Source organism: Vombatus ursinus, unplaced genomic scaffold (genome assembly GCF_900497805.2).
Source record: "Vombatus ursinus unplaced genomic scaffold, bare-nosed wombat genome assembly UNPS02014812.1, whole genome shotgun sequence".
Lineage (NCBI taxonomy): Eukaryota > Metazoa > Chordata > Mammalia > Diprotodontia > Vombatidae > Vombatus > Vombatus ursinus.
In genome coordinates, this window is record NW_020954590.1 from 16,618,861 (window position 1) to 16,633,891 (window position 15,031).

General features: G+C 32.7%; 1 long non-coding RNA gene across 3 annotated transcripts in view; it reads right to left on the reverse strand.

Annotated features, from left to right (window-relative positions):
* LOC114053890 overlaps positions 1 to 15,031 on the reverse strand; it is a 185,501-nt gene that overhangs the window by 60,258 nt on the left and 110,212 nt on the right. For all 3 annotated transcript variants that reach the window (XR_003570427.1, XR_003570428.1, XR_003570429.1), the window contains exon 3: positions 5,729 to 5,785. This is a non-coding gene — a long non-coding RNA (uncharacterized LOC114053890). The remainder of the gene's footprint in view (positions 1 to 5,728; positions 5,786 to 15,031) is intronic.

The following is a 15,031-nucleotide window of genomic DNA, read 5'->3' on the forward strand; positions in this document are numbered from 1 at the left end:
ACTCTACTTTATTAAATATTATTTATTTTAAAAACTAGAGGAACTTCTTTCCCCATAAGCTCCTATCTTTTTCAATATCAAAACCCCTAATCTCCTAGGATTAAATAAAAAGTATATATACTAGATACACAATTTATCAACAATAATAAATGACACAAAAATATAAATAAACTTTTAAGTGTGTTACACTTAGAAACCACAGAATTACCATTTTACCCATCACAACAAAAAACATATATTCCCTTTTAATAGGTATGGGATAATGTCAGTTAACTCTCCAAATGTTTAAATAAGAACAATAGGGTACATTCAACAAAGTGGACTTAATTTTTTTTTTAGTAAAATATGCCACACAGCTTTGGAAAAAAAATAAACAAGAAGAAAAGCTACAGTCTAATTTCCACCAAATCTAGACTGCTTAAATATACTAATACTTCAAACAACAGGAAAAAAATTCTTGCTCTAAAGAAATATAAAGTAGATCTTACCCCTAGCACCAAGGATTATAAATAATTCTATAAGAGATTATAAACAACTTGTCCTTTGTAAGAAAATAATTCATTCACCAAACCACATATAACAACTATTAAGTAAAATTGCTAATATTGAAAAGGACAAGGAATGCTCATTATAGCATACTATCTTTAAACTACAAAAGAAAAAAAATTCTCTTTAAATACAATATGAATATAAAGAAAAAAGTCCAGAAAAGTCCAGATTCTATGACAAAAGTTAATTGTGAGGACCTATATTTCTTTCTAGTAACATTAAAATAGTTGTCATATTTCATAGAAAACCTAGTATCATCAATTGAGAAGTGCAGTACTCTTCAGAGGCCATTTATTTCAACTCTCCCTTCCCAACTCTTGAATTTACTGAGGCCTGCTAAGGCTCAAGGAAATGAAATGGCTTCGCCAGATTATAGAGCTCATTTATCCATGACACAAATTTCTATTAAAAACTTGTAAGTCAGTCAAGGTATAATCCCAGGTATCAAAAAGCTGATGGAAACCTTGAAATTAGAACTCTAGGCTAGAACTAACAGAGCTAAATACAATCCAGTCCAAGAAAAGAATTATTGAGAATCTGCAATGGGCGAGACTGCGCTAAGGATTTGGGGAAGAAAAAAAAAAGCAACTGAAAAAGTCTCTGTCGTCAAAGAGTTTAAGATCCATTAAGCAAAGAATTCTTTTTTAAAAAATTTTTATTTATTTATTTTTAGTTTTCAACAATCACTTCCATAAGCTTTTGAGTTTTAAGTTTTCTCCCCCTCCCTTCCCTTCTCCCTCCCCAAAACAGCATGCAATCTGATATAGGCTCCACATATACACTCCAATTAAACATATTTTCACATTAGTCATGTTGTAAAGAAGAATTAGAACCAATAGAAGGAACCACAAGAAAGAAGAAACAAAACAAAACTGAAGAAAAAAAATCAAATGGTATGCTTCAATCTGTATTCAAATTCCCTAGTTCTTTCTTTGGATGTGGATAGCATTTTCCATCCTGAGACTTTAGGAGATGTCTTAGATCCTTGCATTGCTGAGAAGGGCTAAGTCTATCAAAGTTAGTCTTCTCACAACATGGCTGTTGCTGTATACAATGTTCTCCTTGTTCTGCTCACTTCACTCAACATCAGTCCATACAAGTCTTTCCAAGTTTTTCTGAAGTCTACCGCTCATCATTCCTTACTGCATAATAGTATTCCATTATGTTCATATACCACAACTTGTTCAGCCATTCCCCAGCTGATGGGCATCCTCTCAATTTCCAATTCCTTGCCACCACAAAGAGCTGTTATAAATATTTTTGTACATGTGGGTCCTTTTCCCATTTTTATGATCTCTTTGGGATACAGCCCTAGAAGTGCTATTGCTGGGTCAAAGGGTATGCACGTTTTTATAACCCTTTGGGCATAGTTCCAAATTGCTCTCCAAAATAGTTGGATCATTTCACAACTCCACCAACAATGCATTAATGTTTCAATTTTCCCACATCTCCAATATTTATCATTTTCCTGTTCTGTCATGTTAGCCAATCTGGTAGGTTTGAGATGGTACCTCAGAGTTGTTTTGATTTTCATTTCTCTAATCAACAGTGATTTAGAGCATTTTTTCATGACTATAGATAGCTTTAATTTTTTCATCTGAAAACTGCCTGTTCATATCCTTTGCCCATTTATTAACTGGGGTAAGCAAAGAATTCTTAAGCAAGGAATAGTCACTAAAATCAAGAAAAGCAGACCTAGCCTCTCCTCAAAACATGATTCATAAAGGTACAAGGTGAAAGTGCTCAACTTAACTACTTTTTACTCACAACTCCCTTCGGTAAAAGCCCAATTTATAGTACTTGTCTTGAGGCAACAAAACTACTTTCCCCCATTATAAAAACTGATATTAAATTAGGTGGAAAATACTTTGCCTCCAAAGACAGGCAGCAGAAATATCTTCCACTAGGGTTCAAGGAGACACAAAGCAGCCTACTGTTATAAAAATCTACAGTGGAAAAATGCATGATCAGTTTTATTTTTACCACATGTTTTGGTCCAGTCAACAAGAAAAAAGCTGTTATACCTTTCAGCGTTTTTTTTTCCCCAAAAGATAACATATTCTCTTTGGAACTCTTTATAACAAGGCATAATATTTATAATGGTTAATTTCCTAATTTCTACTAGTTTTACAGAGATTAAATATACATAATGTATTTATTTTATATCTTGAACTTGACTTTAATTCTTGGTTAATGTATTATATTAAATATAAATTATGTTTATATATTTTGTAACATATTAAAATATATGTTAAAGACATGGTTAGCGAAAAATTGGGAAAAGGAAGAGGGATCATAAAGAGCCAGCAATGACTTCTTCAGGAATGGCAGCCCAATCTTATTTCCTCCATTGAAAGGAAGAATGCTATCGATATAAGTTAATGTAGATTTTAGCAAGATTATCTAGTGATAATCTGGTGGAAAAGATGAGAGAAACTTCGACTAGATGGTAGTACAATTAGGTAGATTTGGAACTGGTTCGATGGCTAGATTCAAGAGTAACCACTAACAACATAATGACAACTTGGAAGGAAGTGACCATTGAGGGTACTTGGGATCTGCATTTGGCTTTACATCACTTAACATTTTTATTAATGATGTGCATAAAGGCACATTTATAACATTTTCTAATATAGTAAGCTGGAAAGGCTAACTAACAAACTCAATTTTGAGTCAGTATTGAAAAAGATATTAATGGGCTAGACTACTGGGCTAAACTGAATAAAGTGGAATTTAATAAACATATTATATTCTTACTCTTAGATTAAAATCTTCCTAAAGTACACAATGGAGAATATGGATATATAATAGTTCAAGATTAAAAAAAGATCAATATATCAAGAAAAAAAAGCTCATGTAATCTTACGCTACAATAAGAGAGAACAGTTTCTAAGAATAAGTAATGACAGTTCTACTGTATTTACCCACATCTGGAATATTGTGTTTAATCCTAGGTAACATATTTTAAGAAGGATATTAATAAGAAGAAAATCATATTGGTGCTGGGCCAGTTGAAGGAAACTAGGGATATTCAACCTAAAAGTAAAATTTGTTATGGCACAGGTTGGACTGAGATATCCTTCCCAACTCTAAGTGTCTATAATTGTAAAAATAGATGTACAATCTCCTTTTTAATATATCAATGTTCCTTCTATTTCAGAAACTCAAAAACTTAACTATTGAATGTGATCCATATGCTCAATTTCTAGTATCTAAGCTAATGGAAAAAACAGAAAATAGCAAATAATCCAGATGTCATGAACATTTGGCTTTAAGAGTTCACTCCATTATGTTTTTCTCTAGTTGAGTTACCTTTTTAATAATATTTTTTTCTTAGGCAACTATTAAATTTGTTTTATTTCCTAAAAATAAATGGATTGATGAAGGTGGTAGCAGACAGGTCACAAAGTGTTTACAGTCAAAATGGCTACTAAATACAATAATGCTTAATATACAAACACTGCAAATGTAGTTAGTATGGAATCATTTTCAGAATATACAAACATGCCAAATTTTTTTTTCTTTCATTCCAATTCAACTTGACTCTCTTCTCAAAATGAAGCAGAACAGAAACCAACAAGTATCAAGAAATTGTTAAGATATCCTTTCTTACAGCCACTATTTTACTCAAGAATGACAAAAAAAGGTATTACTATAAAGACAGTCCCCCTTCTCCCCAAAATCCCTCTCAAAAAAGAGAAAAAGGAAGAAAAAAAGTTTCTCCAGCAAGATTCCTTCTATCTCTTCTCTGCATAGGCAATCTATTTCTTTTCTGAGAAGACAATCTCTCTCTCTCCAAAGATTCAACTATTCATGGCCTTTCGTGTCTTCTCTAAAACATGGTTAAAAGTATAGAAATATCTTTACAATAGGTTCTAGGGAATCTTAGGGTATAAACATGATAAAAGCTAAGTAAGTTAAAGATGTAGTTTCTAAAGACAGATTATTAAAGACCTAAATCTTGTTGTTTTTTTCCATGCCATTTCTCCCAACTTAAACTCCTTGATCCAAAGTAAAATTAATTGCTAAAATAACAGAAAGGGACCTTACAACTAGTGAAACCTCCTCATTTTGACAGATGAGAAACTGAAGGTTAAAGAAATGCATTTGCACAAAGTCACAAAGCCTATTAGTAGCAGAACTGGAGCTCACAACCAGGCTTCCTCACTATGGATGGTTTTTGTTCCTAAAGAAGCATGCTCCTTTTCTGCCCAGACCTCAAGTCTACTAATGGCTTAATATCAAAACTGTTCTATTAGCCAATAAACCCAGTTTCAGTTTATGTTCTGAGAGCCTACCCACAGCACCAACAAAAACTATTTGATATTATTTGGTGTTTATTTCCTTCTTTTTTTTCCTTCCCTCCATCATTTCTTTCCCTTGTAGCTTCACGATCTTGCTCAGTGTGTTTTTCTTTTTAATTTTCCCCCCCAAAGATTTGCCTTCTCTCCCTCCCACCTTCTCCTATGCCATAAGCCTCCTCGCCCTCCCCAAAGACCCCTAAAGATTCTTTCAATACACTTATGTCATTGGGTCATAAGATTTTAGTTGGAAAAAACTCTAAAATGCCATCTGGTTCAATACCATCAGTGTATAAAAGAGGAAACTGAGATACAGAAAGGATAAGACTTACTGAGGATCATAGAGGTAGGAAATAGCGAAGTCTGGAATCAAATACAAGTATTCTGATTCAAAATCTAGTAGAATAAGCTATCTTTTTCCTTCCTTGTTTATATACTTAATTTTTTTTAAACAATTCTCAATCCAGTGGTTTCTACAAAGGGAAAATGTGATATGCAAATATTTTTTAAAATAAATACTAGTATTAAATCATATAATAAACAACATACCATAGGCCCAAATAAAAGTCCAACATACAATATGTAGTCTGCTCTGAAATTACATTAAATGCTATTTAGTATTTAAATTCACTCTTTCAGCTTGCTCTCCACAAGTCTTACAAATAAACAGTGAAAATTGCGCAGCAATCTTCTACCCTAAAATTAAGCAGGTGCAAAAATATAGGAAAGGTAAAATTAACAGCCAACCATTAAGAATAGCAGTTAGTATTTTCAAGTTTTGTTTTATTCAAAAGTAGCATTTTATGAAAAAAGTGTGAAATATTTGACTTTGTTCAAAATTGAATATTGCAACATATACAGTATTTCCTTTATCTTACCTGATTCAGTGCACAGTGTGAAAGATACGTAAGTTTGAAGCAAGGTACAAGAGAAAGCTGTAAAACAAAGAAGAAAGTTCCTAAAAATCTTCAAAATCAGGTTAAATTCCTCTATAGACATGACTTTTTACTATACATATACAAATCACCACACTTAACTCCTTTCTTCATATTGTTTTAATATTAAATCAAGAAAAGCAGAGACTTTGAACCATTTCTATTTACATAAGCATACAAGAAACATAACAAAACTTGATGAATAATATTTTTGAATAAAAATTTTAAATGCAATGTTGATACTTATGTCTGTTTAGGATGGATAGAAACTAATTTCACCCAAAATGACCAAATCTAATTTGCTCATATAGAACAAAATATTACCTTAAATATAAAAATTATATTAACAGGTTGAAAGCAAAGAGAAGATTGTTGAGAAAATATTTTAGCAATTTATGTAAGTTATAACATTTTACATTTATGAATGGTAGTCTGATTTTTAAAAAAGTAAAAACACTTCAATCTGATTTTCCTGGGTACAAAAAAAAGCCATATACAAGAATAATTATACATTTATACATCTAAAATACATCAAAAAAGCAAAACATCCTCCTTTTATACTCATAAAGAAAAACAATACCCAATATTTATATAGTACTTTGAGGTTTTCAAAGCATGTGATATGCATTATTTCTTCTGTTCTTCATAACAACCTGTGATATAGATAACAGGAGATGGGAGATTTCCGCGAGCCTACCTCATAACTGACCTTGAAGTGACCTGGTACTTTGTTCTCATAATGTTTACAAACTTAAAACCTTAGCCATAACTCCAAAGATATTCAAGGATGAAGTTTTTTGTCAGTTACAAGATGTTTTTGTATCTTTATGTCACATGCTTTTCCTTATGTAGGAGAATCCAGTCCAACAATATTGAGGATTCCTAATATTGAATGCTCCTAATATTAGCTATACTCCCAGATTTATATTGGGTTACTTTGAAAACTCTAATAACTCTTCCAGAACATCATTATGGTATTGTTTCCTTTCTGAATGTCCTAAGTAGGATCAAAAAGTTATTTCACATTTAGTATCTCAGGGACTTACGTTCATCCACTTAGACAATGGAAAAACTCAATTTGTTAAGTAGAAGGGGAAAGAGCAAAAAAAGTTCTATTAATTTTTAACAAGAATTATTAGTATTGAAATCAAAATTTATAATGGACTACCAATCAAGGTATTACTGAGTTGATTCATTAAAAAAACCCACTGAAATCTATGCAAACACAAAGCTAATACAGTAACTTTTAAAAAATGAATTCTAATCAAGTGCCACTGAAGTGTCCAATAATCTTCTATGAAATTGGATTCACTTACTTTCACCATTATCAGGGAGCAAATTATGCATTATGACAGCCTAGAAAGCATATATTTGCAAAAGACAATCTCCCTGTTCAAGGACTACAACACGTGTAACAATCAAAATATAACACTGTAAGCAGAATCAAGAGAATCAGTAGAAATGATAGGAACATGAGACTTCATCTGTTTTATATTAAATAGAATTTTATTAATCAGTATTTATGAATATATGCCAGAAGTCTCTATATACCTATGCTAATACATGGCTTATACAAAACTGGAGTGGAAGAAAAAAACAAAACAAAATTTAACTGACTTCTATCCACTATAAATACATGCATTGAAACTGTTCACTGGAGTTAGCAATGATCCCTTAAATGGTCATACCTAATGGCCTTTTTTCATTGACCTATCTGCTGGAACTGTTGACAACCTTCTGGCTCTTAGGGACTCTCTCCATTCTGGGCTTCCATGAGACCTCCTAATTCTCCTCCTGAACCTTGTCAGACTGCTTCTTCGATCTCATTTGTCGGTTCTTGATCCATATCTGTATCATGCTACCTAACTGGGTATAATTTTCTTCCACTGGCCTTAGGTAATTGTGGCATAGAAATAGAAGACTTATGGAAAAAACAAAGACTTCTACTGAAAAGTGATGACTATCACACAGTAGGTAAACAGGCTATACTGGGGTGGTACAGTAAAGTTTTGGGGCATGGAATCAAGGTCTGGACCAGGTCATACCCTCAAATTAGTAGTAGAGAGCAAGCCTATATAACTATATTATAGAAGAAAGGATGCTAATGGAGATCAAGGAGTTTAGTGACCTCAAAGGAAGGCATGTAATTAAATTAAATAAAAGTCATGCAAGTCAGATTGCAAAATATAGCTTTTTCTTATTGAGGCTACACATTTAGTACACAATTACTGGAACAGAACACTAGCTATCTAAACCACATCTGAACTTTGACACAGTTATACCACTAATAGGCCTTTACCCCAAGAAGCCCAATGAAAGAGGAAAAGTATTAACAGGGCACAACAATATTTCTAGCATTGCTTTTTTTAGTGAAAAAGAACTGTAAACTAATGGGGTGTCAATTATATTGAAAAGAGATAAACAAACTGTGGCATATGAATGTAATGGGGTGCCCAGGAGGTACAGTGGAGAGAGTACTGGGTTTGAAGTCAGGAAAATCTGAGTTAAAATCTGGCCACAGATACTTACTAGCTGTGTGACCTTGGACAATTCACTAGACTCCTATTTGCCTCAGTTCCTCATCTACAAAAAATGGGGATACACTGGAGAAGGACATGGCAAACCATTCCAGTATCTTTGCCAAGAAAATCCCATGGACAAAAATTCATGGAGTCACATAGAGCTGGATACATACAAATGACTCAACAACAATCAGTGTAATGGAGTATTATTGTGATGTCAAAAAAAAATGTAAAAAAGAACATTTTGAGAAACCTAGGAAAACATATATGAACTTATGTAGAATGAAATGAGAAGAATGAAAAACAATTTCTAGAATAACAACAACATAAAGAAACACAACTTTGAAAGCCTTAAGAACACTGGTCAAAGTAAATACCAACCATATTTCCGAAGTACCAATGATGAAGCATGACAGTTCATTTTTAATAGGTGATGGATTTAAGATGCAGAATGAGATATACATTTTTGGACCTGACTGATGTAAAAACTTGTTTTGTTTCATTAGGTATATTTGTTATAAGGATCTTACTTTTCTTTTCAATAGTGGGTTAAAGGGAAGATGAGAGAATTACAAGGTTCTTGCTCCTCCTCAAAAAAAAAAACACACTATTTCATGTACAACTCTCTCCTTCTAGCCTAAAATGTATATGGAAACTAAATTTCTATAGCTAGACGTCACGCCTGAGGAAACCCATCTATTTATTGTAAGAGTGTTGCTAACTTTTGCTATTATAGTCTCTTTTATTATCCAGAAGTAGCTGCCTTTTTATAGTTCAGATTTTGATACAGAACTAGACTGAGAGGGTGAGCACTGCTAAGTTAACTGTATACTAGGGGAGATCTGCATTATTCAGACAGAACCTACAATTACGTCAGACAGCAAAAGTCTATCTTCTTGGTTTTTTAATAAAGATTTTTGTCTTATACTTTAAACAAGCTAATTAGTGGTTTATTTTAGAAGTAGTACTCCTATTATATTAATAATAACTGTTGAATGAAAGAATGTTTTCACAAGAATGTTAGACTTCGAAAAGTCTCAAAATAGCATTATTAGGTCAATACTTTCTTTTCAAATAACCTCTTTAGCTAAATGCAGACCTAGGAACTGAAGTAACAATAGGAGGAAATTTATGCATTATAAAAATTGTTTCTCTCAATCCATATTTTATCATTAAAACAAATATGCAATCAACAAATAAACAACAACTACTAAGGGCCATAACAGTGTTCTTTTGCTTTTTCCTCCACATAAGGTTAAGGTCTAATATTTCAGACCTTTTGTCTAGAGTATTATGTTCAATTCAGGGTACATAATTAAAAAAAAATTCTGGTATGCTGAAGAGTGTCCAGAGGAAAGATCATCAGAACAGAAAAATCCTTGAATCTGTTAGATAAGGATTAGTTAAGAGGAACTGGGCATGTTGAGCCTGGAGAAAAGAGAACTCAGACAGGATATGATATCTCTCTTTATTACTAGCAAGTGTGAATGGATTAGATTTGTTATATTTGGTCTCAGAGAGATTAATCAGGACCAATGGGTAGAAGGTGCAAAAAGGCAAATTTAGTTTTACTATCAGGAAAAATTCACATCTTTACAGTAAGTCTTGGAGAAAAGAAATTAATAAAAGTCCAACTTAAAAGTTAAGGAACCAAAGGGTAAATAATTTGCCTACAAGTAACACAGTCAATAAAGGACAGCTGGAATTAGAAGCTATATGTCTAATTGACTTCTGGTTCAGTACTTAACTGTCAGTTTTTTTAAAGGATAGAATACAGTAAAAAAAAAATTCTATAATTAGAAGAGAAATAAAAACCAATATATAAGTACGAAATATCCCAATAGCTTGAAAATGCCATCAAAATATTATTGAATAATTTTAAATGGTCATCTCCTAGGCATATAGGTGAAGAAAGAGAAAGATCATTAAATTATCACATAAATTTTATTTAAACTTTATTTATAGGTGTGAAGATAGGCAAAGAGAAGACACTTATGATAAGGAATCAGCATTTGATATCAAGATAATTAATAGTTTCAGCAAAATTTCAGACTGCAACAATAAGCCCACAAAATGTGTATTTGAATATAATGACAAAATCTAAAAGGCCGTAAGGGAAATAGAAACGGCACTCAAAATAACTACAAAATGCATAAAATCTGTGGATCAATCTACCACAGCAAATGAAATACTGGTATAGGTTCAATTACAAAGTGCTCCTTAAAGAAATAAAGTCCTTAAATACCTGAAGGCAGGTGGTCATGGCTGTACCATGCCAATTTAAACGAAATGACAATATTACCAAAGTTAATTTACAGTTTAATGCTATACCAAACAATCATATAGATAAAATAACAAGAAAATTCATTTTACATCTACAATATCAAGGGAAATAATGAAAAATGTAGAAATGAAGGAAGAATAGTATTTAATAAACAGTTATCAAAACCATAAACTGAGAAGTTTGTAAAGCCCTGGCACACTGTAGGTGCTATATAAAAATGCTTATTCCTTTCCTTTCATTGCCCCGCCCCACTTTGGTACTGATTAATTAAGAGGAGATCAATGGCGACAGACTTAGTCATAAAGGGACAATTAGGTGTAACAGACTCAATAACTCAACATTCAATAAAAACTTAAATTGGAAATCATTCTGCAAGCTTTAGGCTCAGACTAGTATCTTATGATAAATTCCACTATCAATTCAAAATGGAAACATGATCTGAATATTAAACATCATTTGATATAAAAATTAGAAGAGAAGCAGATCACATCAGACTTTTTTTAAAAATGTATTGATCAGTTTTTTTTTTCTTCCTCATCTTTTTTTCCCTTAAAAATAATCTTTGCCATATGAAGATTCACTCTGAAAGGTTCATATGGAGAGATAAAGCTGCAAATTTAAGTGATATAAAAATAAGATATATAAACAAAATATTTTTAAAAAATATTACCTAATTAATTTGTTAGAAACAGCTAAATAGCCCAATGGATAGACCACTGCACTTGGGAGGCAAGATGACCTGAGTTCCAATCTTTACATATTAGCTGTGTGACCCTGGGGCAAGCCCCTTAACTTGTCTCAGCCTTAGTTTCCTCATCTGTAAAATGGAGGGGATATGTTAATAGCTCTTATCTCACCGGATTGTGTGAGAATCAAGAGATAACACATGTAAAGCTACAAACGTTAAAATGTTATATAGATGTGAGCTATTGTTTCTGAGTATCTCTTTCCTCCCTTCCTTACCCTGTAATATATTCCTTGGTAATAGACATAAAAAAAAAATAAATTAATAAAGTGGGGTGAGGGAATAGTTATACAAAAGTAACTACACATCACCTGACTTTAAAAAAAGAATGATACTGTTTTAAAAGGTTTCCCCATGTAACAAAGCCAAATACTCCGAAGTGAAACTAATTATCTATGAGGAGATGGCAGATGTAGATGTTTTATGAATAGATGGTCAAAAGACACATGAATACTCAACAAAGAGGTGATCGGTTTGTAAACTGAGGGAGGTTATTGAAATGTATGTGAAGAACTGCGTATGGGATGATATGAATTAATACCACCTGTTGCATGGAAGAGAGGGAAAATCTTAGATAAATCATATAAGAGCTGCACCCCTGTAATGTGTTAATACAGAAGTAACTAAAAAGCACACTTGCCTCCCTACTTTACATGATTCATTGAATTTAAGCAAAGGATGACAATACTAACACATTTCTAAACCTTTCTGTAGACAGCTAAGAATCTTTTAGTTCAAGTTAAAAAAAATACCCTTTTATGCTAGGTCAATGGTAAAATGTTCTTCATGGGAATCGAAAATTAAAACATTAAAGAAACTAAACTGTGTTTAAAAGTAGTAAAACTTAAACCTGATAAATAAAATAAAAGTTGCCAAATTAATTTGTTATGTCCATTTTTTTCTCCACCATCCCTCTGAAAGACTGAGACTCTATTTCCCTGGAAGTCCAAGGGCTACTTACTGCTATGTGGAAGATAATTGACATCAATGCTATTTCCTGGTCATAGTTTATTTAAGTTTTATTTTTATACATTTTGGTATATTTTAAAGGTAATTCTAAAAACCCATCTACAAATGTTTCAAGATAGAAAAAGCCATTTGCCTGTACATAAACACATCAGATTTTAAAAAGTACGGATAATTCAACAACAAAAATGTTCAAAATTTTATAATAAAATGTTATACTTCACCAGCCTATCTTTTGCTGGATTATTTATTACAAGGTTTGAAATACAGAAAGGAAAGACAATTGTCTCCTAGGACTGGAATTTGCTTTGCTTGATTATGCCTATTTTTTTTTTATAGGTTCTTTGTTTACCTATAGAAAAAGGGTTTGTAGGAACAGAAAGGGAAGAATGGGAGGGGTGGGGCAAAAGGAAAAGGAAAGAGGGAGAAAAGAGTGACCAGGGCATTTTTCCTTTTTAAACTGCAGATAAGAGAACAAAAGAAAATCAGGGGAAAAAAAACAACACAAACTGGGAAGCCTAGAAAACTACAAGGTAAATATATAATATATTTTAAAGCTCTATATAACACATAAACAATAGAAATACACAGTTTCACAAAAAATATTTTTTCCTTTTCCACTACGTATATACAAATGCTCATTTTGTTACTTGTTAAGTTCTGAATTAAAACCATTTTAATAAACTAAATGGGGGGGTGGGGGGAAGAGCCTGGTCTACTTACTGTAGAGAATCCAATCTCTCACCTATGCTTTTGAACAACTTGGCTTCTACACTTAGAAATTCACCTCTTTATCATCTCCACCTCTTAAAATTGTGAGCTCCTTTCAAGGCTTTGCTCCTTGACAACTAAGTACACACCCTAGTTTGGCAGTGCTTCTCAAACTATAGTGTGTATAATTATCTCTTTACCTGTTTTAATTCCACATCCTAAGTAGAATTAAAAAAAAAAATCCTCCAGGAATTCAATTGACTTAACAGGGATTCACTACTCTCAAATGAACAAGCAGTAACTTCTTTTCCAGTAAGTTATGCAAAGACAATTATCTGGCTGGTTTCAAAAGAAGGTAAGGTCTTTGAAGGCAGAGATTATCACCCTAACACCATGCCTTATACTCATTCATAATGAATTTTTACTGAACTTATTGAGTTGAATTTCAGAGCCTGCATCACTATAATAACATTCTTTTAACTAACTGAATTCCCAAATGGTTGTTGCTCCCCAAAACTGAATCCAAATGTAGTTATAAATCACAATGGAGAGGGGATGTATAAGTGCATTTAAAACAGAATCATCTTTAAAAAAAAAAACAACAGGTTAATAGTCACTGTTACACATTTTTAAATTTATAATTTTAACTTTATGTACATTTCATTACCTGGATACAGACTAAATTTCACTGCAACCTGAATCATTCAAGCTATGATCAAAGCTGATAACCCATGAGTCTGAAATCTGACTGCTTCTTCTTTCAAAAGCAACAGACTGATCCTGAAGTTTAAATCAGGACTCCCGATAAGATGCATTGAGTTGTCATATGAGAAATGGCTTTTATTTAAGGTGATTCTATCTACATGCAGTGACAAGTGCCTAGAATATATTGAAGGAGTAAGCAGTTATTATTCATTCCAAGTAGGAAAACTGAAGACTTCTATAATTTAAAGGTAAAAGAACCAGACATCATATGTTCTATAATCATAAGTAATACTATTAATTTAAAGAGTACACGTGTGTGTGTGTGTGTGTGTGTGTGTGTGTGTATCTATATATACACATACATACATATATTTAACAATATTGTTCAAAGTTGCAGAGTACTTTGGGTAGGGTCAGAATAGACTCAGGTTCAGGTCACACCTCTGACATTTAACTGTAAGACTATGATCAAAAACTATCTGAAATTGCAAACTACTCATCTACATAATGAAAGGAAAACTGCTGACACAACCAAACCAATACTGTTGTAAAACTGAAAAAGTACTGGGTATCAACTACTATTATTATGAGCTATTAAAATATTTGTATGAGACCATCAACAAGTTATAGATAAGACTTAGAGTTCACACAGATGTACCTCTAAATACCTTCAAAGCTAGAGAGAAAAAGAAACATCCACCAAATGGTTCTGAAAACTAAGCAAAGATATCTGAACTTTTTTTAGCATTTAAAAAAAAATGAGATACTTCTAAACTTTAAACTGCAGTTTCCATAAAACTCAGAAGCCTGCTTAGCAGCTTCTCCCATACCCAAGGCACCCTACTTCATAAGGTTCATATGTTTTGTCACACACTCACCTTGATAAAATCAAGAAAATTCACTAAGTATTTATTAAACAGCAACTACGTTACTCTGAATTAGGTACTCTGCTAAATACTGGGGATAAAAAAAGCAAGGTAAAAAAGAGTCCCTGCTCTCTCAGTAAAATTACATTCTTTCTCTCTCTCTTTTTTTTAAAGGCAACTGGGGTTAAGTGACTTGCCCAGGGTCACACAGCTAGTACATGTCAAGTGTTTGGTCTGCGGCCGGATTTGAACTCAGGTCCTCCTGACTTCAGGGCCGGTGCTCTATCCACTGCGCCACCTAGCTGCCCCTAAAATCACATTCTTATAATATGGGAGGCAACATGCCATCAACTATGTACAAATAAGACATAATCAAGATTAGTACCAGAGGAAAGACACTAAGAGGACTGGAAAAAGGTTCCTGGAGAAGGTAGGATTGTATTTAGG